The sequence below is a fragment of the Strix uralensis genome, chromosome 19, assembly GCF_047716275.1.
Source record: "Strix uralensis isolate ZFMK-TIS-50842 chromosome 19, bStrUra1, whole genome shotgun sequence".
Taxonomy (NCBI): Eukaryota; Metazoa; Chordata; class Aves; order Strigiformes; family Strigidae; genus Strix; species Strix uralensis.
The window spans coordinates 2057616-2083846 of record NC_133990.1 but is presented as its reverse complement, the minus strand read 5'-3'; the positions used below and the strand labels follow the sequence as shown (position 1 = coordinate 2083846).

The 26231-nt window shown below is 49.4% G+C and overlaps 1 long non-coding RNA gene across 2 annotated transcripts; it reads right to left on the bottom strand.

Annotated features, from left to right (window-relative positions):
• Positions 1-2429: 2429 nt before the first annotated feature.
• Positions 2430-20284, bottom strand: LOC141952282 (uncharacterized). Of its 2 annotated transcripts, none has more exons than XR_012631596.1 (3): positions 20209-20284; positions 3255-3358; positions 2430-2739 (listed from the first exon to the last, which is right to left on the bottom strand). It is a non-coding gene; the product is annotated as an uncharacterized LOC141952282 (long non-coding RNA). The 2 variants fall into 2 exon arrangements; XR_012631595.1 differs by having other exon boundaries at positions 20147-20278.
• Positions 20285-26231: the final 5947 nt, after the last annotated feature.

Genomic DNA, 26231 nt, shown 5'->3' with positions numbered 1-26231 from the left:
GAACCTGATCAGCACTGTGGGCTGGAGCAGCACTGCCGGGGGCAGAGGGGAGAGCCCTGAGGTCGGTTCCAGTTTCACAGGAAGGAAGGAAACCAGCACTGATGAATGAGTTGTGCTACGGTACCTGCAAAATAGCATCAGGAGGTTTGGATGGAAAGAACAACCCCACAACCCTGCAGCCCCAGTTCTCTCTGCAGGGTAGGTCTCCGAAGTTCTCTGCGTGTCGATGGTGGCACCTATAAGGAAGGGAGAGCAGGTGACTGCAAGAGGCCACAGACCAGGAGCACTTGGTGCTCAGACACTATTTCTGGTGCCGCCAAGCAGCTCCACATCTGTCAGTGCTGTTCTCATCCCCAGGCCGTGGGGGTGCTCGGCTGCGCGGGGCAGGGACGGCATCCCTGTGCCTGGTGACTGCTGCTGCCACGGCGCCACGAGGAGAAAGTCTGAGGGTGCTGGGAAGCAGCAGGCGCTGGGGGAATAACAGCAGAGCAAAGCTGAGGGCTCACTGCGTGGGCAGCAAAGGGTGACCCAGCCATTCCCTTTCCGGATGCAGCCAGAGGAAGAGCCCCTCCATCAGCACAGGAACATGTGCGGGGGCAGCGCCAGAGGCACCCGTGCAGGGGCCAAGGGCAGGACTGGGAGGGAGCCCAAGAGAGCTGCTCTGCCACAGCCTGGTTCTGGGACCCCATGGAGCATTTCAGCTGCCCCATTTTGGGGAGCACAGCCTCCTTTGGGGAGTGCTACAGACAAGCACAGGGCAAGGAGACAGAGCTTCTAGTGTCCTTACCAGAGCTTTTCAGGGCCCAGTCAGATATTGTGATATAGACTTTTGAAGGCACTGCCTGGTTGTCTTCCTGAACTTCCTGGAAAAGCTGTGAATGAACACAGGAAAGGACCATGTCAGTGGGCAGTTCAGCGTGGCTACTAGCGCCTGCAGAAGCAAAGGGTCAGTGTCAGAGGTGCAAGTCAAGCCTCGTCCACAGAGCCAAGAGACACTCTGCTGCTGGTGTGAGCCACGAGGACTGAGGAACAGTATCTGTGGCTGTGGCTATGGCCCCGAGGAGTGTTGATGAGGGTCCCCACCCTCCTGTCCCCACCCTCCCATCCCCACCCTCCATGCTCTGCAGGTAAGCCAGGAGATGGGCTCAGGCCCCGCCAGCGATGGGTGACCCCATGAGCACGCCTGGGTCTCACCACTGCCTCCGGGGCCTGGCCAGAGCAGCCAGAGGCCCCAGCGTGCCAAAGGAAGGCTGTCGGATGCCTCCACTGCCTGAAGCAGCCCAGATAAACTGGGCCCAGAGAAGGACCTGTGCAGCACAGAAGCTCACCCAGCAAGCCCCTGGCAAAGGCTGGCTTGCTGCAGTCAGCAGTCTGAGCCCAACAACCCCCCCAAGGAGTGCTTTCTCAGAGGTTCTGCCCAACCAACCCTCCTTCCCCAAAATGCAGGGTCACCTTCTTTGCACTGTTGAGCTCCGCTCTCAGCCGAGCCATCTTCTCCAGGGGAAGCTGCCTCTTTTGGGTTTGCTCTGTCAACAAAGTGTGCAAATTCCTGCAGGAAGACAAAAGCCGCTCTTGCCAGAGAGCTGCCCATCTGGGGAGTGTCTGAGCTCAGCAAGCAGCAGAGACACGTCTGCTTTCCCAGCTTTGCATGTGCTTCCCTTCCTCACCAGGTCGAGCAAAAGGGAAAGGCAGGAGGGAAGTACAAGAGCCCTGGCTGTTAGGAAAATGAGTGCAGGTAGCACGAGGTCAGCCAAGACTTCTGCACAGACCCAATTCCAGCTCAGGAAACATCTCTTACCGCAGGGTCTCCAGGTGTGCTTCATACATGCGTCTCAGCTCCTGAAAGGGACGAACACTCTGTTAAAGTATCCACTACCAGAGCTGCCAGGGCTTCCCAGGAGAGGCTTCCCTAGGAAGACACGGCAAAAGCTGCTGCTTCTTTGGGTCATCCTGCGTGGGAGCAGAAGAGCCTGTGATTTATCCAGCCACTGTCAGCAACGCTCCCTTGCAGGAGGTCCCTGTCCCACCAGAGTCACCGACCTCCACCAGTCCCGTTGCGCACTTGCTCCACGCTGGCAACGAGGTCCAGCAGTAACCACCAGCTGCAATTCAAATCACCAAGAGACAGTTATTTGCCTGGGGTTGCTGGCAATGCCTGCAGTCACCTTGTCTCCTCCCTGGGGGCTGGGGCAGCAGGTTAGCTGAAAGGTGGGTAACGCGGGGTGCAGAGAGAGGACGTGCCTCTGACCAGGAGCCATCCCCCCAGGCTTGAGGGGACTGCGCAGGCATGCTCTTCAGGTGTGCTCAGTGCCCCAGAGCTGCTCCCCATTTCCCCTCACTGCTTCAGTGAGCACCGAGACCAGGCTGCACAGGCTAGGAGAGGCACCTCTCTACCAGTCCCCCTGCACGGCCTCTCTGGGAGCCCCCAGTTTGGGTTTGGAAATACCTACACCCTTCTCTCGCAGGTTTGCAGACTGAGCAAGCCATTTGCACCAGTGGCCAGAGCAGCAGCATGGCTGGAGACTCCCAGTCTTACTGGTAGTCCAAAAGCAAGTCCCAGTCAAGGACATACCCAGGAAGAACTTGGGCCACGGGAGTTTCCACACATAGTGGCCCAGAAGGAAAGCTGGCCAGCAGAAAGCTGGCACCCAGCATGTTCGCTCACACAAACTCACCAAGAGCCACTGCGAACAACAGGAAGGCGGCTTGCAAGAACCTCTTTGTGAGGCCATCTTTTGCCTGAAAAAGAGGGAGTCCTGTGTCTGTCAATGAGCAAAGTCTTGAGCAAACCCCGTCACAGGTGGATTTCCATTTTCAGGCTGAAAAGCCTCTGTTTTGGAAGCCTGCTGCTGATAGAGCTGACAGAGCAGCACCCAGGAGGAACATGATTTCCATGTGCACACTGTTCCAACACTGCCGGCAGCTCCCGCACCAAAGTTTGGGCCTCTGACAAATGTGTGGGAGCAAAGCTGCAGAGGGGCTTGGCTCGAGCTTCTCCCTGAGAACGGCCACAGCATGAGCAGTGCCCGGCTTCGATGCCCAAGTGGGACCCCCGAGCTGCTGGCTGGGGAACACCCCCTGCTCTCCCTTTGGAGAAGCGGGCACCGAGTCCTACGCGCTCCCTCCCTGGGGCAAAGAGCAGGGCAGCCCCCACTTCTCCTGCCACTTGGGACATTTGGCCAGAGCTCTGGCACAGAGCGGCTCTCTGAGTTCACCCCCCAGGACTTCCCAGCAAGCAGCAGTGCTGAGCTTACTTGCAATTTCCATGGCCTTGTTGCAATTCGCAGGCTCTTGAGTGTCTGAGCTGGGAGTTGATGGCAAAAAGAATGTCACCCGCTTCACCTTCGTGCAGGGGCTCCTATGAGAAAAAAAAGAGAGATGCTGATTGCCGAGCATCCCCATGCTGTGTGAGCTGAGGCCTGGGCCAGAGGTCGGCCTTGGGAAGCCTCTGAGGGGGCCACCCCCGCTGCATCGAGAGAGGGCAGCACACCTGGGCTGTTTCCAGGGTCCCCCCCCTCTCCCCTCCCCATCCTTTGCTCTATAGGCCTGCAGTGGGAGAAGAGGAAGCAGGCTGGCAGCAGCAGCCCCCGCTGTGGGAAGCCCACTGGCAGCAGAGCCCATTTCTCACCCCGTCCCTCCATGTTCCCTGGCCCCTGGCACCAACCTGCCCCTCGGCAGGCACCTCTCCATGGCCGTTTGCAGAGGGCGCACAAGCTGCTGTCCCCCACCAGGACTCCCCACTGCTTCCCCTGGGCACTGGTGGTCCTCCGACCCCTCTCCTCCCCACAGAGCTGCCCTCCTCAGCCAGGCAGGACAGCGCCTCAATGGCCAGAGGGAGCCAGTGTCAGGCCCCAGGGACTCGGCCTCCCCATGCAGAGACACCTCCCCGTGTGGCAGCACCAGGTCCCCACAGCCCCTGCTGCACGCCGGCTTTTGGCCAGGAGAGCCAGCCAGGCTCTCAGCCCAGCCCCCCCCACAGAAGGGGCTTCGCAAGCCACAGGCTCTTCTTCAGAGGCCCCTGGCTCTTCCCCATGCTGCTCCGTGCCCCACTGCCCATGTTGGGCTGCGTCCCTGCTGCCCCCCTGACCCAGCGCCCCAGGCAGCAGCAGCCCACTTCTTACCCACTGCTCCCTGCCGCCTTCCCCGTGGGCTGCGGATTTGTCTTGTTCCCCAAGGAGCCTTTGGAGGCCCCTCGGCATCTTCTCTGGGGTGCTTTTGTCCTCACCATCTCTGGTCTAAGGCAGCTCCCTGCTCCACTCGTCCCCTCAGCCCCAGCAGTGTCACCTGCCCAGGGCAGCAGCCGCAGGGCATCTGTGGGCTCCTGCCCGCGCACCGCGGGGCTTGGTGGGTGCCAGCTCTGACCTCACAGTGGCAGCTCTGATGTCACAGTGGCAGCTGATGTCACAGTGGCAGCTCTGATGTCACAGTGGGGCTCCCGAGGGCTGACCAGGGCGGGGAAACCCTGTGGGCTCCCCCAGACAACACAGTTGCTGCCCACCCAGGCACAAACGGACTCCCAAGAGAGAGGAATGACATCTAGAATGGGGAAGTTCTTGTAAAGTTTTTCATGCTACGTAGTTATGATATATGGAAGTGAAGGGAAGTTGCTACAAGTGTACTTGAAATTACAAGACCTCGAGTTCTTGCTAATGTATAGGGACTAGTAAAGTCAGACATTTAGTTTTAACTTTAACTATCATTTGTGTTTTACTAGCTCATATTTTTCCCGTGTTTTACTGCAATGTATATAATTTCATTTATACTCTTCCTAACTAGTCTGTAGTCATTACCCACTTGTAAGATGTTTTGAAACCTGTAACTCCTTGCCTAATGGAGATAAGACAGGCCTTGGACAGTCTGGTAAACTCCCTGAGTACATCCCTGACAACAGGGACCTAAAAACAAGACTCCAGTGTCGAGATAAGCGACTAGAAGCTGGTTTAAACCACCCCCTTGGAACTGAAGGAGCTGAAGGATGGATGAGGTCACTCCATGGGAAACCTAAAGTTCAACTAGTGGACAGTGTGAGGAAGACAATGTGGACCACCAAGGGGGGGAGAAGACCCTCAGTCTATTTTCACTACGCATGCTCAGATTATGTAGATGAATGCTGAGAACCCATTAACATAAGACTGCCTTTTCCAGGGAATCTGATGCATATGTGTGCTTTTTGTGTATATTAGTCAGAGTGTTTTGTTAGTAAGTGTGGCACTCATGGTGGAGCGATCTCCAGTGCTGCCCAGCGGTGCGAATAAAGAATCCCTGCTGAACAGTTATACTCAGTCCTGACTGTGGAGTGAAGCTCTTCGTTTCAGAAGTGTAAGTTCTACAAGAGCACTTCATTTTATGGGGGAACAAGAGACACCAGCTTAAAGAAACAAAGTTCATGGACGTGTGTGGTGGTTTAGCCCCTGCCGGGGTCTGAGACCAAGCGGCCGCTGCCCCTCCCCCACAAAGGGAGTGAAATACAAAGCCCCAAGACTGAAATAAGGAAAGGTTTAATACAACAGTGCAATACCAACACAACAAACAACAACAATAACAATAACAGTAATAGTGATAGCAATGAACAGAGCAAAATAGCTACCAAATACAGCAGTGAGAAGCACGATGTACAAAACCACGAGTGCACCGTGCTCCCGTGCCAGGAAAAATGTGACCTGCCAGGATGTGACGTCCACATGGTATCTGAATAACCCGGCTAGAGCTCCCCCCCCACTGCTGGGGAAACTTAACCCTATCCTGGTTAAACCAGGACATAATCCACCCCTTTATTCTATACCATGTGCGTCACATCCAGCTGCCACTTAGCAATTAGCATTGACAAAGAAAAATTAACAAAAGCACAGTATAACTCACAGTGTGTTTTCACCCACAATCAAGTCCCCTTGTGGCACGCATCGGACCTCTCCATCCTTCTGCATCACCCACCAGGTGCACCCAGGTCCTTGAGCAAAAAAATCCCGTGGATGGGTTTGCCTTTGCCCAGCGCAGGACTAACCCAGACCATTTTTCCCAGCAGGTCCCTCATGCGCACCACAGGGACTCTATCCCCGTCCACAACACGTGGAAGTTTTGACTGAGTCGGGCCAGCTCGATTGGCAGATCCTCTTGTGTTCACTAACCAAGTGGCCTTTGTCAGATGTGTGTCCCAGTGTTTGAAGGTTCCACTCCCCATTGCTCTCAATGTAGTTTTTAATAGTCCATTGTAGCACTCGACCTTCCCGGAGGCTGGTGCATGGTAGGGGATGCGGTAGACCCACTCGATGCCGTGTTCTTCTGCCCAGGCATCTATGAGGTTATTTCGGAAGTGAGTCCCGTTGTCCGACTCAATCCTCTCTGGGGTGCCGTGTTGCCACAGGACTCGCTCTTCAAGGCCCAGGATGGTATTTCGGGTGGTGGCGTGGGACACTGGATAAGTTTCGAGCCACCCAGTGGTTGTTTCCACCATTGTGAGCACGTGGCGCTTGCCTCGGCGGGTCTGTGGCAGTGTGATGTAGTCGATCTGCCAGGCCTCTCCATATTTATATTTCATCCATCGATCTTCATTCCGCTGGGGCTTCACCCATTTGGCTTGTTTGATTGCAGCACACGTCTCACATCCATGGATGATCTCTGCGATGGTGTCAATGGTGAGGTCCACCCCTCGATCTTGAGCCCACCTATATGTTGCATCTCTGCCTTGGTGGCCCGAGGTCTCATGGGCCCACCGGGCTATGAACAGTTCACCTTTACGCTGCCAGTCCAAGTCCACCTGAGCCACCTCAATCTTAGCAGCTTGGTCCGCCTGCTGGTTATGTTGATGTTCATCAGTGGCTCGACTCTTGGGTATATGGGCGTCCACATGGTGCACCTTCACAACGAGGTTCTCCACCTGGGCTGCAATGTCCTGTCATACTTCAGCGGCCCAGATGGGTCTGCCCTTGCGTTGCCAGTTGTTCTGTTTCCATTGCTGCAACCACATCCACAGGGCACTTGCCATCACCCACGAGTCAGTGTAGATATAGAGCCTCGGCCACTTTTCTCGCTCAGCAATCTCCAAAGCCAATTGGATGGCTTTCACCTCTGCGAACTGGCTCGATTCACCTTGTCCCTCAACAGCTTCAGTGGTTTCTCGTGTGGGATGCCACACTGCGGCCTTCCATTGTCGATGTTTTCCCACAATGCGGCAAGACCCATCAGTGAACAGGGCATATTGTTTTTCTTCCTCTGGCAGCTCATTATATGGTGGGGCCTCCTCAGCACGTTTCACCTCTTGTTCCAGTGACATCCCAGCATCTTTGCTCTCTGGCCAGTTCATGATCATTTCCACTAATCCTGGGGGGTCGCGGTTCCCTATTCGAGCCCGTTGTGTTATCAACGCAACCCATTTACTCCATGTGGCATCTGTTGCATGATGTGTGGAGGGAGCCTTTCCTTTGAACATCCATCCCAGCACCGGCAGTCGAGGTGCCAGGAGGAGCTGTGTCTCAGTGCCGATCACTTCTGAGGCAGCTCGAATTCCTTCATACGCTGCCAGTATCTCCTTCTCAGTCAGGGTATAGTTAGCTTCAGAGCCTTTGTATCCCCGGCTCCAAAAGCCTAGAGGTCGGCCTCGGGATTCCCCATCTGCTCTCTGCCAAAGGCTCCAGGAAGGGCCATTCTCCCCAGCTGCGGTGTAGAGCACGTTCTTAATCTCCTGCCCTGTCCGGACTGGCCCGAGAGCCACTGCCTGGGTAATCTCCTGCTTAATTTGTTCAAAGGCTTGTTGTTGCTCTGGGCCCCATTTAAAATCGTTCTTCTTGCGGGTTACGTGGTAGAGAGGGCTCACAATCAGGCTGTAGTTTGGGATGTGCATCCTCCAGAACCCCACAGCGCCCAGGAAAGACTGAGTCTCCTTTTTAGTGGTTGGTGGGGCCATGGCTGTTATCTTGTTTATCACCTCCATTGGGATGTGGCGACGCCCATCTTGCCATTTTATTCCTAGGAACTGAATCTCCCTTCCAGGCCCCTTAACTTTCTGTCGCTTGATGGCAAAACCAGCCTTCAGAAGGATTTCAATTACCTTCTTTCCTTTCTCAAAGACTTCCTCAGCTGTGTCCCCCCATACAATGATATCATCAATAAACTACAGGTGTTCTGGAGCCCCACCTTTCTCCAGTGCAGTATGGACCAGTCTATGGCAAATGGTGGAGCTGTGTTTCCACCCCTGGGGCAATCGATTCCAGGTGTACTGGATACCCCTCCAAGTAAACACAAACTGCTGCCTGCACTCTGGTGCTATTGGAATGGAGAAAAACGCGTTAGCGATGTCAGTCGTGGTGTACCACTTGGCTGCCTTCGACTCCAGCTCATACTGGAGCTCTAGCATGTCTGCACTGCAGCACTCATTGCTGGCGTAACTTCATTCAGGCCACAGTAGTCCACGGTCAGTCTCTATTCGCCATTAGGTTTTCTCACTGGCCATATAGGGCTGTTGAAAGGTGAGTGAGTCTTGCTGATCACCTCCTGGCTTTCTAGTCGACGGATCAGCTGATGGATGGGGACTAGAGAATCTCGGTTAGTACGGTACTGCCGCCGGTGCACCGTCTTGGTAGCAATTGGCACTCGCTGCTCTTCAACCTTAAGTGACCCCACCACCGAGGGGTCCTCTGAGAGGCCGGGTAAGGTGGACAATTGCTCAACCTCCTCCAGGGCAGCTATACCAAAGGCCCACCGGTACCCTTTTGGGTCTTTAAAGTACCCTCTCCTGAGGTAGTCTATACCTAGGATGCACGGGGCATCTGGGCCAGTCACAATGGGGTGCTTATGCCAGTCCTTCCCAGTTAAGCTTACTTCAGCTTCTAATAGGCTCAGCTGTTGGGACCCCCCTGTCACTCCGGAGATGCAGATGGATTCAACCCCACTGTGGCTTGATGACATCAAGATGCACTGTGCATCAGTGTCTACCAAGGCCTTATATTCTTGTGGTTCTGATGTGCCAGGCCATCGGATCCACACCTTCCAGTAAATCCGATTATCCCTTTCCTCCACCTGGCTGGAGGCAGGGCCCCTCTAATCCTGCTCACCATCACTCACTTGATCTAAGAGTGACTCCTGCAGGAATGACTTCCTGGTCCCCTCAAGAGGGTCAAGCATACTGTTGGCCATTCTATTCTGTCTGGGGGATTTCTGACTAGACACTGGAGCTGCATCTCTCTTGGAAGACTCCCCTTTCATGGTGGTCTTCCCTTTCAGTTGCTGTACTCGTGCAGCTAGGGCGGAAGTGGGCTGTCCATGCCACCTTCTCGTGTTTACCCCATTGTCGCGGAGGAAGAACCACAGGGTGCCCCATGGTGTGTACCTTCTACTGCCCTTCTCTTGTGTGGGGAAACGCCTGCTTCTAATAGCTGAGACATCGGCTCGTGCAGGTGGAACATAGGACATGTCCTGTTCCACTTTCTGGAGCCTCTGAGACAGTTCCTCTATGGCTGAAACCAAAGCATGTTGGGAGGAAGGGAGACTTCCCTCATAGTGCCGGAGTTGCATAGTCACTTCATCCACTGTCTGAGTGTCTCGCCACCAGGATGCTGCTGCTAATGCTTTGGAATGTCCCTCTGGTCCACTTTGCAGGAACTTCCGCCACATCAGCTGTGTGCAAGGGACCTGATCTGGATCCATTGGTGACTGCTCATCATTCAGATCACCATAGATCATGTCAAACACAGCCATTTCCCTGAGGTTTTGGATGCCTTTCTCCATGTCAGTCCACTTGCCTAACCAACATAGAGCATCATCCTTGTAGGGGTACCTCTTCCTCACAGCGAGCAGGAGTCACTTCCAAAGGCTGAGGGTTTGAGCCTGTTTCCCTATTGCCTTGTCAATACCAGCCTGCTTGGCTAAAGGTCCCACCTGCTTGGCCTCTCTCCCCTCCAATTCCAAACCAGCAGCTCCACTATCCCAGCACCGGAGCAACCAGGTGCAAATTTGCTCACCTGCAATGCGGCTGAAATCCTTCCACATATCTCGCAACTCACTGAGGGATAGAGATCGGATGATTACCTCCGGCTCTTCCTCCTGCTCTCGTGATGGGCCTGGTTCATTATCACCCTGTGCACTGCGAGGGGATTTTTTGGTATATTTGGTTTTCCGTATTGGGGCAACTGATATTGGTACTCCTTGTCCCTCCGGCTCAGCTGCTGTGCTGGTGGAGGCGACCGGTACTGGTGCTGCCTGTCCCCCTGGCCCAGCTGCTGTACCAGCAGGTTCACTTTCAGACCCTGCAGCTCTTTCGCCCCCTTGAGGGCAGTGATCAGTGTTAAGGGCGATGCGGTAAGCATGGGCAAGCCCCCAGCACATTGCAGCGAGCTGCATCTCCTGGGGTTTGTCAGATTGGCAGCACACCTTTTCCAAACACTCCACCAGTTTATCAGGACTCTGCACTTGTTCAGGAGTAAAATCCCAGAACGTTGGGGGTGACCACTCACTCAGGTACTTGCCCATCTTCTCCCACATACCTAGCCATTTATAACTATCTGCCCCCGGGGCAGGTTTCCTGGTGGTGCTATTGTTGGAGAAGTACCGCATGGCCCAAAACAAGATCTGGCAGACATTCAGAAAGCACAGAGCCACAAGCACAGTGGCCTGGGTGCTCCAGGGATAGCTGAAACTCTCAAAAACCGAGAGAATCTCTTCCCTTGGCTCACCCATAGAGGGGGTGAGACCCCAAACAAAAGACCAGGCAGCAAACAGGTATCGGTTCACCCCCACAAGCAGCAAAACAAGCCCATTATAAGCAGACAGTAACCAGTGTAGCAAAATAAAGCCCTTGACACATTTTCCACCGACAATAAATGCCAGTACTAGGAGCACAGAGTGGACATGAGGATTAATCCAGCCCCACCACGCAAGCAAATTGGCCAGCATTGCAAACATTTCTTATCAAACAATACAAGTAAAACCAGAAAAAATTATACTTAACAGATTGCTCTAACACACTTCTCCTTTTGTCCTTATTTCAGTCTTCTCCAGCCTCACATTGGAGCGCCAAAGTTGTGATGGTTTAGCCCCTGCCGGGGTCTGAGACCACGTGGCTGCTACCCCTCCCCCACAAAGGGAGTGAAATACAAAGCCCCAAGACTGAAATAAGGAAAGGTTTAATACAACAGTGCAATACCAACACAACAAACAACAACAATAACAATAACAGTAATAGTGATAGCAATGAACAGAGCAAAATAGCTACCAAATACAGCAGTGAGAAGCACGATGTACAAAACCACGAGTGCACCATGCTCCCGTGCCAGGAAAAATGTGACCTGCCAGGATGTGACGTCCGCATGGTATCTGAATAATCCGGCTAGAGCTCCCCCGCCACTGCTGGGGAAACTTAACCCTATCCTGGTTAAACCAGGACAACGTGTCATTTCATCAGTGCCAAAGATATGCTGACAATGCACAAACTACACTATACACACACCCCCACACCTCTGTGGGTGTGATCCTAATCCTTTCTGTATCCAGAGGCTTTTGAGCAGTGTCACCATGTTCCTGTGTTAAAGAATGCAATTTAAGGCAATGAGAACCACCTCCCGGTAATTCTGGCACACGTCGCCTACCAAAGACTGACAGAAATCTGTACAACACAGACCAACTCTGTCACCCCAACCAAAGCCAAATCAAGTGCAAGCACCTACCACCAGTGCTCTCAAACATAAACCCCAGATTCTTCTAGCACTCCTACCCCACAGAATGCACTGAAACAACCCCTGAGAACAGGTTACCTCAGGGCAGGATTTCTCTCCTCCACTGATGGTTCTACCCCTGTCCCTGTAAGTGGCAGCCTGCGAGTCTGCAGAGCGGGGAGGAGGAAGGCAGCCTGCTGCAGCAGACACAATGTCGTTGCATTCCTGGAACAAGACACAGCAGACAGAGCCAGCAGTGCCTTTTAGTGTGTCCAGTGCACACGAGGTGCCACCAGGAAGGACCTGCAATTTCACACCTGAAGCATAACGGTGATTTCTGGTGAGCCCCATGAACTTCTTTCACTGGAACCATGACTGCCTGCACACTCCAAAATTATTAGCTCACACTCATTGCTTAATAGCTCCTCAAAGTCTGCTAACAATCTCCTGTTTTAAGCAGTTATGGATGTATCAAAGGGAGGTTATCAAGCAGACCAACCAAGAGATAATACCAAAGAAAAATGGACAAGGCTATGGAGGATTTCTTCCTAGGTTCTTCCATTACAGTGCTTCTGATGGTCTCAGGCAATGGCACAAACATCTGAAGAAGCTACTGAGGGGTACTGAGAGATCACATTTCAGATAGTACTTGCTAACCATGTATGTTCTGCACACTTCTGGAATTATCTTCCGTTTATCACAGCTGAGGAGTTTACAAGCACCCATATTAACAACGGACCAGATGACTTTTGTCCCTGATAATTCGATTCCCCCATCCACATCTCAATATCCCACAGAACTTTTGTTTCTTTGTTTGTTGAGCCCCTGGGGTTATGTTCATCATGGATATTTATTTACTTTCGTAACTACAGAAGATCTCATCATCCATACACACAGGTAAGCATTGTGGTGTACTGTAGCAATGAGTTCCATACCGTAGCTATTCATCATGGCAAAATAAACTTTCTATAGTATTCAGGTAGGTTAAAACCCTTTAAATTGCAAAAACATTGCACAGTGTTTAGTTACAGGTCAGTCAGAGAGGATTTTGTCTCTAAAGCCCTTGGCAGAAGTCTATTTCTTCCAACACCTCAAGCTCCATAGCACTGTAAAGCGTAAAGCGACAATCAGGAATCTAAAACCCCGGCACACAGACACACGCACACGGCTCTGGTCGGTACCTTAACCTCTGAATATGCTTGCAGCTGCCTGATGAGACAGGACATTCATTATTGATTTGCTTTTAATTCATTTAATTAATTAATTTAAGCATTGAAGTGTAGTGTTCCCTGCAATCCATGATCCCACTGACTTTAGTAGGTTTTGGGACAAAGTTCAACACTCTGCAAGTGCTACCGGTTTGCCCTGCATGGGGTACGAGAGGATCCGCTCAGTCTGGATCCGAAAGAGGTGCACCAGGATCACTCATCTCTGAGCTGCCTCTCATCATCCTGCCTTGCAGGCTGCCTGGGAGAAACTCCCAGCTTGTAACCACCCGCCCTGTCCCAGGCAGAGTATCCTCCACCTGCTTCCTGCTTCCCCCCAGCTCCTTCCAAGGGGAATAAGGATGCTCCTTTCCCACTCCGTGCCCCTCCCCCGATACATACTTTTAATCCAAGGATGTCACAAAACTCTCCCATTTCAGTATTAGATCTGCTGTCAGCCAAGCATGGCCCAGCCACTGTAATTTAAAGTCAATCACACTTTTCCTAATTTGACTGCTCCAGACAACTTCCAGGTTTCCACAAACACAGTTCTTGAACACACCCAGCATCTTCTGCTATATAACTGCTTTTCTGTAAACAATTCCTTATTGCAGCAAGGAGATTTCATTCACAATTACTGCCTAGTGTAATTTTCAAAGGATTTCTCAAAGAATAGACAATTATTTATCTATGTGTTTTTTCTGCTGAAGACTTAAACATCATCCTCTTCTACAGGAGACAAACACTGAGCTTTTTGCTGTTATGAAGATGAGTGTGAGCCACTGGATATTTACCAGGCAGTAAAATTTGTTATTTCCAAAAAAATCACGGCCCCAGATGACAGGCTCTTCTCAGATATGCACTGATCTCCCTGGATGCACATGGAACCAAGACCACACATAAGAAACCAAGCAAATGAGAAACTGTGGAGGAACTCAGCCTATGGAGCCATGCAGGGAAGTATCAAAGAAAAACCCAGCTGCCTGTCCTGGTTTGGGGAACCACAGAGGCAGAGGTTTCAGTCAATGAAGAGCAATCTAAAGTTATTGATATGATGGTGCCAAGAAATGCCATGTGATAGGTTACGTACACATCAGCAGTTACTTGTTAAACAATCCAAGGGAAGGTATGTGTGCATCATCTGTGCAAAGACATTTGCTGGACAAATGCCTAACGCTACAGAATTAGTTAATGCAGTGAAGGATAAAGCTACAGGGTACCTGAAGCCAAGAAAAATGCACCTCTGTGATCACGTTCACTTGATAGTGACAGTGCAAATGTGACAACATTTAGCAGGGAGCCCAGAGAGCTGCTCCACGGACACCAGCGTGCGTCCAGATTTGCCTTCCCACACTGTGATGGACCCACGGCCACCACTGACAGCAGCACGAACACACCCTGAGCCAAGAGACTCTCTCTTAGAAGGGAGCTGGGAGCGTCAGTGCCAAGGACTGCAGGGATCTGCCAATCCCCGCTGCAGCTGCTCTCAAGGATCCAGATTCTCAAAGGTTTTGAGGTCTGAGAACAGGCTGAGACCAAAAGTCACTGCCGTGCGAGCGGTTGTGTCCAGAGCCCCTGAGCACATACTCCTGCTGGGCCTGTCCCAGCTGCGGAGGGGACACGCGGCTGTTTCCAAAGGGACAGGTTTGACAGTCCTGACATGCTCAGTGAGGTGAGCGGAGGGTTATGTCACGTCTCACACAGAACGTTCTGTTCGTGTTAAAGAATGAGCCCAATGACTCAGTTCACCAGAGGATGCTCATGGTGGAAAATTAATCCTTCACTCTAAGAAGTGTCATTTCCTGGAATAAGAGATAATAATATCAAATATATTCAAAACGCAAGAGTGTCCAGCTGGTAGCTCTGGATAGGTGATCTCTGCAGGATGAGCTGTTGCCTTGGAAGTAAAACAGCAGTAGAGAATCTGTGAATAGAGAGTATTTGTTCTGCTACACCCAGAGTTACTGGGCTCGTAAGTAACACAGCAAAAGTATCAAATTTTTTCAGTGTTGCATACATTAAACTGAGTGTATATATACAGCTGCATATTTACAGAGCTGCATGTGGTTTTATTGCACTATTCAATTAAATATATTCAATATTTCTGTGTTGACTTTTCTGAAATAGAAAGAAATACACAATGAAATTGTTCCAGAGTGATGCCACAGAAATATTTACGCTACTGAGAAGATGTGAGGCAGGATCTAACAGAGAAGAGGAAAACTATCACCAAAAAACTCAGATGTCACAAAGTTTAATTAGAATGGAAAACAACGCACATTTTCTGTCTAAATTTCTATGATATTTATTTCCTGTGGACTGTTTGTACACAGCAATCCTGAAACAGGCTGTCATTCCCAGGTCCACCTGCAATTAAGCTGGTTGTTTCCACATGGAGTGACCCTCTTGGAAATTAAAACATTCCAGAGAAGCAGAGTCTCTAACAAGCAGCTAGGAAACTGCTTTAATGAACACTGAATCTCAGATTTAACTCCTTTAACAACAGAGCAAAGGAATACTCCAGCTATTATTTACTACTAGACTGTAGGGATATAAATGTTAACATCCCCTTTTTGATTTTTTTTTTAAAGAAATCATACTGAGAACTTGTTTACTCCAGGAAATAACAGATATCATTACACTCCTATAATTATGCAAAACATTTCTCAGGAATGGGTAAGCTTACTCCAGAAGGGTGGTGGCTTTTTCCGTTTTAGCTTATTTTGCTTTGAAGACAATTCACTGCAGAAAATTCAGCCACTGCTTTAAAATTATTAAACCTTCCAAAGCTAAAGTCTCTTCTGTCTGTTTTTATAACTGAGGATTATTTTTACAAATTAACCTCTCATGTAACAATTTTGTCCTTGCTGATGCAGGACACATAAGCAGTACAGCACAAAGAGCTGCCTACATCTGCTAGACAAACTCAGATACGCCTGCTCAGATCCATGTGTGCCCGCTGGTTCAACCAGATGCTGAATTCAAGAATGAAGCCAAATCAAATGGTTTGACCCCACTTAGGACTTTGCCAAATCCAGTTTTCCACCAACAGACATTTCGCGTGTGTGCAGCCAAAAAAAAAACCAGCCCACCTAGTAATGAGCAAAGGGAAGAAAAGCAGCCTGATGTTATAGACCCCGAGCTACCGACTGGCCGGAGCTATGAGGGCACCGCACGGGCCGGGTCGCTCCTCTCCGCGGGCACTCAGCTCTCATGCTCTTCTCTTTGCACCGGCTGGCGCTGGGGAGGCCATGGAGCAGCCTGGGCCATTTCCTGCCCGACGGCCGTGGCTCCTGCGCCCTGAAATGCCGTGAGGGGTGCGCAGCACCCCAGCAAATGGGGGCAGGGGCCTGGGATGGGGCCACCACGGGAGACAAGACACCGGCGAGCCGGGGTGGGCTCCAGCATCACCCTGCGGGTTTCCCCCGCAGGCAGGAGGCACAGACCCCTTCCAGGCAGGGGACGGGATGTCCACGCCTGGTCGCTTCATTTGGCTGGGAAGTTGGCTCGTGTGCACCTGCAGAACTAGTTCTGTCAGTGCTAATGGAAAAATAGATACTGAATGTTTTGTTAATCAGACCTTCTCAATCTTCAGAAATATGTCATGGGAAAAGCACTACCATGGAACAGCCAAGGGCCTCATCAGCTATAGAGGGCCCCCAAATAACCCACATACGCTGCTGGTAGATTCACTTTCCACCTTTTGCATTTTCTTTTACCTTCCCCACCACCACTTCTGAAGCAGCACAGGCACTGTGCAGTTGCTGCTTTATTTCCTTCACCACCACCACCCTCCAGCTGCAACATTTTCTTCCAGTTCCAGCAGAGATCACACCTGCGCTGGGCAGCACAGACTGGCCAAGAGCACAGACACATCAAACCAGTGATACCAACCTGCCTGTGCAGCATCCACCACCAGAAGCCACAAATAGGAACAGCAGCAACAACTGTAGTGTCGCTGCAGTCAGACACAACACCTGTATCAATCTGTCTGTGTTTGTAACACAGCAAACTGCACTACACCAGTAAAGAGAGCAATCTCATCTTTATAAGGATTAGAGGTCTTTTCCAAACAAGAAAAAGCACGTTTGGATTATCTTCTTCCTGAGAGTTTTCAGTAGAAAAATTAACATTCACCATTTTAACTATTTCTACACATAACAGAGCATGGCAGAAATATGAATTCTAATGCAATTATTTTCAGGAAGAGAAGAAATATCCCCAAACACTTGCTACACATCTTTAATGGAAGAGATAGAAAGTACTGCAAAACACAGGGCCAAGCTGAGTGCTCTAGTCAAGAAAAAGGCTTCACATCTGTACAATTGCTCTATAACTGTCCTCAGAGGGGTTTTGTCCCCTCCTCAGAAACACAAACTTCCAGTCACTCGCAAATACAAAGTACTGACCTGAGTGAACCACAGTCATTCCCAAATTATTTCCCCAGGGCAAATTATATCTAGTAAGGAAGCTGCAAGTAGTTTCCACAAATTACCAAGAAAATTCCACCCTCCCTTTTCCTCATCACACCCAGTCACCTCGTAAGGGAGGAGCGGCTTCTCTGGGGCAGAGGAGCAAGGCTCTGCTTTTATTTATTTTCTAACATGAACAAAACCTGCTTAGGGATGTAGAGCTCCAAAAAAATAATTTCTATAACGCTATCCAGGTTGTACTTCCTCTCTCTCTGCCTCCAGTATCACCGACACAAGAACACCCCACGTTCTCTTTCACACGCACACTTGAGACGCTTGTTGCAGAGACAAACCCCTGCAGGTGAGTAAAGCCTCAGCTCCTCGTGGAGGCAGATCAGATGCAGCAGTCCCGCCATCCAGACCCCTCTCAGCACAGGCCTCCCAACAGCTCTTCAGACACCCCTGCAGAATTCCTACTTCTCATTTCCGACACAGCCATCCACAAATCCCCACCTCTGACTCCACTCACCCATACACCATAAATTCTCTCATACAGTTTGGGTCCAAAGAAGTGACTGCAGAAGCCCGGACCTTAAGTACCATAAGCAGAGGCTGAGTAGGGCATAAATACAGAGCACCTTTTCCACCTTATGCTTCAAAGTTACGACAAATCCACAAGAAGAGATCTCGACTCTATTCAGTCCTTCCTTCCCCCTCCATCCAAGTTACAACAGCCATCTCCTCCGGTGCTCAGATGCTGGAAGTCTCCACTCCTGCGTTCCTAGATTAGAGGTTCAACTCAGCTTAGGTACATCAATGCTTTGCTTAAAATAAATGCAATTGTAAAGACTCATATTGGCTTAAAATCTCCCTGAGTCAAACGCACACTTGTGAGAGAAAACGGGAACATACATAAAAGAGTATTTTTAAAGAAATTTCTAGGTAATTATTTGATAGAGAATGAACAGAAGTTTGTTTCCAAGATTACAGCACAGCTATATAAGGAGTCTAACAGCAGTGGACACTGCCAATTTGATGCTTCACACACCACCTCCACAGTAGTTAAATGAAGTCAGCAGAGTGCCAGCTTCTCCATCAGCAGAAATACATGGTATGACCCCTGCAGTGGATGTCATCATGTCAGTAAAAGAGTTTTGTACACTTAGAGCTTGTGCTCACTTCTTCCTGGCTTAAGGCAGCTTTATATCAATGCTAGAGAATGAGAGCATGACTTCAGAAAAAACATGCCAACTAATGAAAGTGGCACAACACTTGTATCACCTAGGAGCACGGCAGGTGTGGTGCTTCCTCGCTGCTAACTCCAGACCAGGGGTAACAGGCTCCAGCAGAGTCTTCCAGCCCCAAACTGGAACAGAGAGACTCACCGGCTGCAGCTGCAGCTGCAGGGGAACACAGACATGCATGGCAAGAGACAGTTCTCTGTCAAGTCAGCAGCTGCCTGACCAAAGCCAGGCTGACCTAGGAACCTGCGTGCAGAAACACGTTTCAGTCGGTTTTCGTGGCTGCCCTTGTGTGGTCTGTAACTGGCCGCTGCGTCCTGAGCAGCCTCTGTCCCAGACGACACTCTTGCTGAGAGCAGGACATTTCATAGGTCAGACGAGGCTTGTCGTGAGGTCAGTGACAGGCGCAGTTTATCTGGGTATGAGAAAAACCCCACAGCCAGGCAACAGACCCCTGAAGGGGAACTACTTAACACAGAGGCAGGAGCAGTGGAGACTGAGCCTCTTTTGCAAATACACCAGATGGAATCCACAGAGATACCTGAGCTGTGGTTAGGAGCATCAACACAATCCTCAGACATATCCCTGCTCATCTGGTTTTGTATCTGCATGACTTTAAAGTATACTGAAGCCAAATATTTTGAGTCACGATCAATCAGTACTTCAGAAACACACACAAATCACTTTCAAAAGTATTCTATTTCCCCCCCCCCCGTATCCTCCTAAGAGTATCAGAGTAGCATCAACAAACAGCAGGACAGCAATTCTCCAGTAAATAACCAACCTCATGGGTATTTCTCTTCAGTCATATCTGTGTGGGTGTGTGCTCAGATTGTACATCCATGATGCAGCTTTTCATACTCAAGTGTAATGCTTTTGGTTTCTTCTAATGTATCTGTGAGCACAGTTTACTTTTTATACATTCCTGTAACTACAGAACTGACACATTTGTGAACTGTTCAGAAAAACTCCTGTTAGTAACAAGGGAGTAGGAGATAGGCCACAGGCAAATTTGTTAAATAACGTAAAAGAAAATTCTATTTCTCCTTAGAAGTATTACGTCCTTAGGTGCAATCACTAGCTAGAAGTGTATTCAGCTTAGTACCTCTTGAGAAGGGGATTATTTTCTAAAGTGCCCAAGAGAAGTAACAACACGCACACATGCAATTCTGGTAGGTAACTCAACCGAGCAGTTTAACCACTCTTCTGTTTCATTCTCTTACAAAATCACCCCGTAGGACTGAGATCTTCTCTGGCTTTAGACATGTAAAAGTTGACATGACTTTTTAACTTCTCTAGGAAGCGACAGACACTCCTCAGAAACAATTTATCCCACTTGCTCTCATACTGGTCTCAGGATGTCCTGTGGCTGAGCAAATATTCACTTTTCTAAACTTGTTTATGCACACAGCAAATGGGAAATTTAACTGGACACGTTTACCTTTCTCATTTTCAGAGAGGTCAAGAGTAATTTAACTGATCCTTCAAAGAAGAATCAATTACATATTTTATTCATATAAAGTTCAGCTATTCTCCGCATCCAGTGCACCACTTCTGCTGCTGTTTTCAGTCTTTCCTACAAGGTGCTGGGGACAGGAGCCGGACCTGTTAACTTCCTCCGTAATCACAACTGCTTTTGCACTCACCCTAGACCTCCTGCACCAGCACGCCTCCCTCTGATTCCAGGGCACATTAGTGTTACACTCACGTCTGTGCCTGGACCATAAATACTCTCCAAAAGCACCACATGCCACTCCGTGCTGCTCAGCTCCTATGCCAGAGTCTGGAATGCAAACCAGCAGCAAACAAATAGAACTAATAGAAAACTTTTTGACCTTAAAAGGCTTTTGGTTTAAGAAAACCTCCACCCCACAACAGGGAGTGCCCTACTACCAAAGCTCCAATACACCCCGTCCCCTTCAGCCACTTTCCCACTCTTCTGCTGGTATAGATTGAATTTCATTCCACCTGCTGATCCCTGTACAGCCCCTCCAACTAATCTGGGCAGACAAGTTCATTGACCTTTACACAGCAGCCTGCTTGGTAAGGGGCAGGTTGGGATACTGCTGGACTTTGGGAAAGTCAGCTCCTGCTCCAAGGTCCCGAACAACCTGGATCATCTCTCTGAAAGGGAGGAGGGAATTTTCTGCACCATCCTGATGTATCGCCGTTGAATGTTAAATTACTTTGTGACCTGTGTAAGGCATCTGGAAGCAGAATATGATCACTGAGATGGCAGATCCTAATGCGATATACCCATCACTATTTGCTGCTGTGGTTACAGTTAGCAAAGGCCACAATAAGATGCATTCTACTAGATTAGGGGGAAACAAGAAACTAATGATTGCCATATCATTGTCCTATCTTCTTCCACTAAAGAGTTCAAATTGGTTTAAAAATTGGTATTATTAGACCTGACTTCAAAGGCAAGAGGCATTTTATCACTCAACATTTTTACCAGTGATAGAGCAGAGAGAGTACAGCAAAGCTCAATGGGGAGGAAGAAAATAACTTCTTAAGAAAAAGAGCAGAGGCACTTTAATTCAATTTAAAACTATGCATAGCCTAGCAGATACACACTGGCCAAAACTGACTCATGTCTTTTAATGCATAAAACAGCACTGAAGGCTGCCCTGCAATCAGACAACTACAGCTGGTGACTTGAGCCATGATGTTAACCACCGGCAAGTCAGGCTGGGTAGACGGTCTCAGAGCTCTTCTCCCACCTCTGCCGACTAGTGCCACAGCAGGCAGACCCCCCCGGCAGGCTGAGGGCCCTGTGAGTGCCTGCACCCACCACCTCTCTCCAGGGGCCAGAAAGAGTCTGGAGATTCAAGAGATGCCCCCAACCTCAGGGCAGCACAAGAGAGAAGCCAAATGTGCAAAGTCCTGCTCAGCATGCAGCCCTGACCAGGTCTGCAAGAGCAAGGAATGAGTTTACCCAGGAACTCTGGAATCATCTGTGACTCAGAAGTCCTGCTGTCAAGCAACAAGAGGAAGAAAGTGGTTGACTAAAGAAAAACCTCTGGCCTTCTGTGTTCCCTAAAACATTTTTTTTACCCCAGGTCTTGACTGAACTCCCATGTTCTCTCCTCCCACACTCAGTCCCTCTAAAAACAAAAAAAAGAAAAGTGTGCCGGTCTCATACAGCAAGGCTCTTCTACAATTTACGTTTATTTCCATGTGCCAAGATCAGACAGAATGAATGACAGGCTCACTCACTGTCACCTTTTCATGTGTTATTTCAGAGTTAACATATACATCAAGCTTCTGTACACCCAGCTGCTTGACATAAGTGCCCAGAGGTTTATTTTTCAGCCTGCCTAACACTCTTTCTAATCTTTTGGATTAGTGACATACAGCATAGTCTTCAGTATTTAAGATTTTAAGTCCTCATGACATCTGCCAAGAAAGGCAGCTGTGGTGGTTTGACCTTGGCTAAATGCCAGGTACCCACCAAGTCGCTCTATCACTTCCCCCCCTTTCCCCTTTTTTTCTCAATAGGGCAAAGAAGGGAAAGAAAATAAGATAGGAAAACAAAACAACCCTTGTGGGTAAAACAACAGCAGTTTTAATATAAGCAAAGCGAAGCAAAGGTCCGCGCGCGGAAGCAAAAAAAGAAAACAGATTTATTCTCTACTTCCCATTAACAGGCGATGTCGGGCCTTCTCAGGAAGCAGGGCTCTGATACGCGTAGCGGTTGCCTCGGAGGACCAAGGGTGACCCCACCCCCTTCCTCCTTTCTCCCAGCTTTATACTGAGCAGATGTCATATGGTCTGGAATATCCCTTTGGTCAGTTCGGGTCAGCTGTCCTGGTTGTGTCCCCTCCCAAGATCTTGCCCACCCCGTCCCACTGTGGGGGGGGGGAAATGTCAGAAAGAGCCTTGGTGCTGTGTAAGCACTACTCAGCAGTAGCCACAACACCAGTGTGCTATCAACACCCTGCCAGCTCCCAGCATAAAACACAGCACCATGAGGGCTGCTACAGGGGAAAACCAATTCTGGCTCAGCCAGACCCGATACAGCAGCTCAGGTAATATTTTGAACAAGATTAATCTTAGAATCATTTATATAGAACAGGCGCAACAACAGAAAAGCATGCAAGATTGGAGGGAAAAAATGAGCCTCAAAAAAAGGATGCTGCCAGGATTTAGCAATGACCTTAAAGATTCAAAGCAGCAGGAGAAAATAACCAGAGCATGTAATGCCCTGCCACACCCTCTCCTTCTGCCAGACACTACAGGAAGGGAAAGTAATCTCAGAGGACCCTGCTAATGGCTCTCCAGCCTTTTACACAGTCAATGCAATACAAAAATCCAGAAAATAGGGGTTCTCCTGCATAATTCTTTATTCATAGGCATTCTGCTTTTTCTGCTCTGCTGCTAACCTTGGTGTCAATCTGAAAATGCTTTCTGGAGCATCTATCTGTAAGGATGCATACTTGTTTGCAATATCCCCAGTAAAATTATCTGAGCTATTCATGACTCGGCTCAAGTCAAGGCTTGACCCAGCTGATCAGGAGCCTTCGGTGCTCACCATGTCTGCGGATCATCCTCTGATGTGGCTGTAGCAGAAGACTGCCTCTCCTCCCAGGTGGAGCAAGAAATCACCAGAAACAGAAAAGCCCCAGGAGGTGGCAGGAGGAGGAGTGCTCCAACACTTACCCAGCAGCCACAGAGCATCTGCTTGGGCAAGTGCCCTACCTGAGGGCAGGTACAGACACATCCCTGTGCAGAACCCCTGGTGAGGCAAGCTCTCTCCTGCAAGCCGCTCCTGGCATCAGGATGCTGTGGAGGGATTTGAGGCACTCACACCTCCCAGAGCCTCTGCCTCAAGCAGCTGACCTAAACTGAAGCATACTTTGTTTTCCAGACTAATTTAAAATAACTGTGCAATCTAGAGTTTTCTGTTTCCATTAAAAAAGGAAAAGGAGATTCTGATTCTCAAGTCTCCTGATAGGAAACAGTTTCCAGGTTTAAAAAGGGCTCGAGTGTTTATAGTAGGATTTGGGGTCAAAAATCTTAACTCTGCATTGCTGACACACCCTGGTGAGCTGCCACAGCGGTGAGAAATGGGGCACCTTGTAACCCAGCTGGCTAACGCCCTGTTGCGCTCCAGCTGTGAAGCCCATTGCCATGCTGCAGAACAAGCACAGGCTCACCTCGGCGGTTCCGAGAGGACTTCCAAAGCCACCTCGGTCCAGAAACCAGGAACTTCTCTCTGCCACATCCCCCTCCCTGGGATCAGAGAGCTGTCTGTAGGCACCTCACTGATGTGGGCACCATGGACATGGAGACCAGGTTTGACTCCAGTCCTGAGCTGAGCACAGGGGTCACCACGTGGAGATAAAAGAATGAAAAGACCGCAGCTCGGGTGCAAGGGCAAGGAAAGTGGGGAGAGCTGCTTCTTCAGGAACTCCAAAGGATAAGAGAAGTCTTGTTTTGTTAAAACTATGCATTGTTTCTACTGGCAGATGCTGTTATTTATCTGCAGGGTTCTAGGGAACTGACATTAAGAAATCCCCATCGAGGGGTTTTCAACATGCAAAGAAAATAAGGGATTTTGAAAAAATATAAAAATCTTACACTTTCTTTGTTTCTTTTTTCTAGGACACCTCTGTAACAGGCTGGCAGCACCCTGTGTGCTGTGCTCACCCAGCAGCACTAACCTGTCCTTTCCTGGCAACCTCTGTTCATACCCCAGCTGCGAACAGTCCTGGGGGCAACAACAAGAGCAATGCAATTCAGCATCATTTGCTGCTTGGGCAGGCTTTTGAGGAGAGGGATGGTTTTCTTTGACTCATTGACACTAAACATTTGGTACGTTTTATTTCTGAACAAGGCTCAGTGAAACAAAAGAAACTGCTGAAGTAGAAAAAACAAAATCACGTGCATATTTCTTTCACATTGCTACTGATTGTTTCCAAAAGTCTAAGCATCTCTGATTTTGTTGTTAGGAGATGTATCTGGACAGCTGAAAAAGTTACTCCAACCTTTTAGATACTGCCCCCACAGTTAGTGTGCAAGAATATTTTATCCATGTAAATATTATTTGCATATGCAAAGGAGGTTCATGTTGCTTCAGTCAGTATTTGTCCTTCTCCAGATCACCCCACGATTGGGGGTCTCTATTGCTCTGTAACACAGCACTTACTACGCTTGGAGGGCAGATGTATCGGGCTGAACACTTCAGACCCTTGCCCAAACCAGAACCTACGTAGCAAGGTGGGCAGGTTGGTGGATGTCACAGGAGTATAACACAATCCTGCTAGTAGTCCAGCCAGAATGATTGATTACTAATACTTTCCAAAAACCCACAAACAAATGTGTATTTCAAGCCCTTAGAGATAATAACTCACTGCTGCTGTTGTTTCTGGGGTAATAAGACAAAACAGTATTAATAATATAATTTAACAGCTAAATAACAGCAGCACTCCAGCTAATGTGCTAGCCATGTCCCCATTAGATAGAAACTGTGGTGTACCAAAAACTCATTCAAATCTGGGCAACCATTTGTAAATATTGTTCTAGCTTCAAATGATGGCAGAGATTATTAATGATCCAGTTGCAGGGCTACATCTGAGGGTAAAAAATTTCTTATTCCTCATTGGAAAAGAGTAATTGATCCCACTGGCTTTATAATGTTGTATTGAGTCTGGCTGGGACGGAGTTAATTTTCTTCACAGCACTTTGTATGGTGCAGTGTTTTAGATCAGTGGCCAGAACAATGCTGATAACCCCCTACTGGTTTAGCTGTGGCTGAGCAGGGTTTGCACAATGTTTCTCACTCTGCCCACCCCCCCCACCCCCCCCCCCCCAGTGAATAGACTGGGGGTGCGCAAGAGGTTGGCAGGGGACACAGCCAGGCAGATGACCCCAACTGACCAAAGAGATATTCTGTGTCATGTAACACCACGCTCGGCAGTAAAAAGGGAGAGGAGGGGATTTTAGGGGGGGGAGCCATCTTTTGCTCAGGAACTGGCTGGGCATCAGTCTACCCAGGGGAGGTGCTGAGTGATTGCCTTTGCATCACTTTACTTGCTCTCTCTCTTCTTCCACTTCTCCTTTGCTTATTAAACAATTATTATCTTGATGCACAAGTTTTCTTGCTTTTACTCTTCCTTTCCTCTTCCCCTGTCCCACTGGGGGTCAGGGGGAGCGAGCAAGCAGCTGTGTGGTGCTTCACTGCCTTGCAGGGTTAACCCACAACACGTATGAAAACCTAATGGAGTCAGAAAAGGTTAAAAAGCGTGACTCAATAATTTTTGCCTCCATACTCCTAACACCCACCCACCTCACCCCCAACATGCACAGAGCTGTGTGTTTAGGTTTGAGATTCAGGCAGAAATCCCAATTCTCACAACACCCTGCAAGAAACATCTCTGCCTGGATTTGGGGAAGGCCCCAAAGGCTGCCCCTAGTCATGGCTGGGCTGACAGCTCCACTAATAGAGAAAATATGCTTCCTGTAAGCTCTTCTACATTAGTGAGAGGAAGCATTTGAATATCAACAATGTATCAACTATATAGCTAGAGCTGATAGAGCATATAGAAATGCTTCCTCTTCACTAATACAGAAAACCACAGCAGTGCCACACACCCGTTTTGCCTCTCATCTTGCACCAGCAATGCTTACATTTTCAGAAGTCTGTCTTGAATTCCATTTCCCTACACCAAAGCAGGATGTGAACTTATAGACAGTTTTCCTCTGAACACAAGGAAGTAGTTGAGA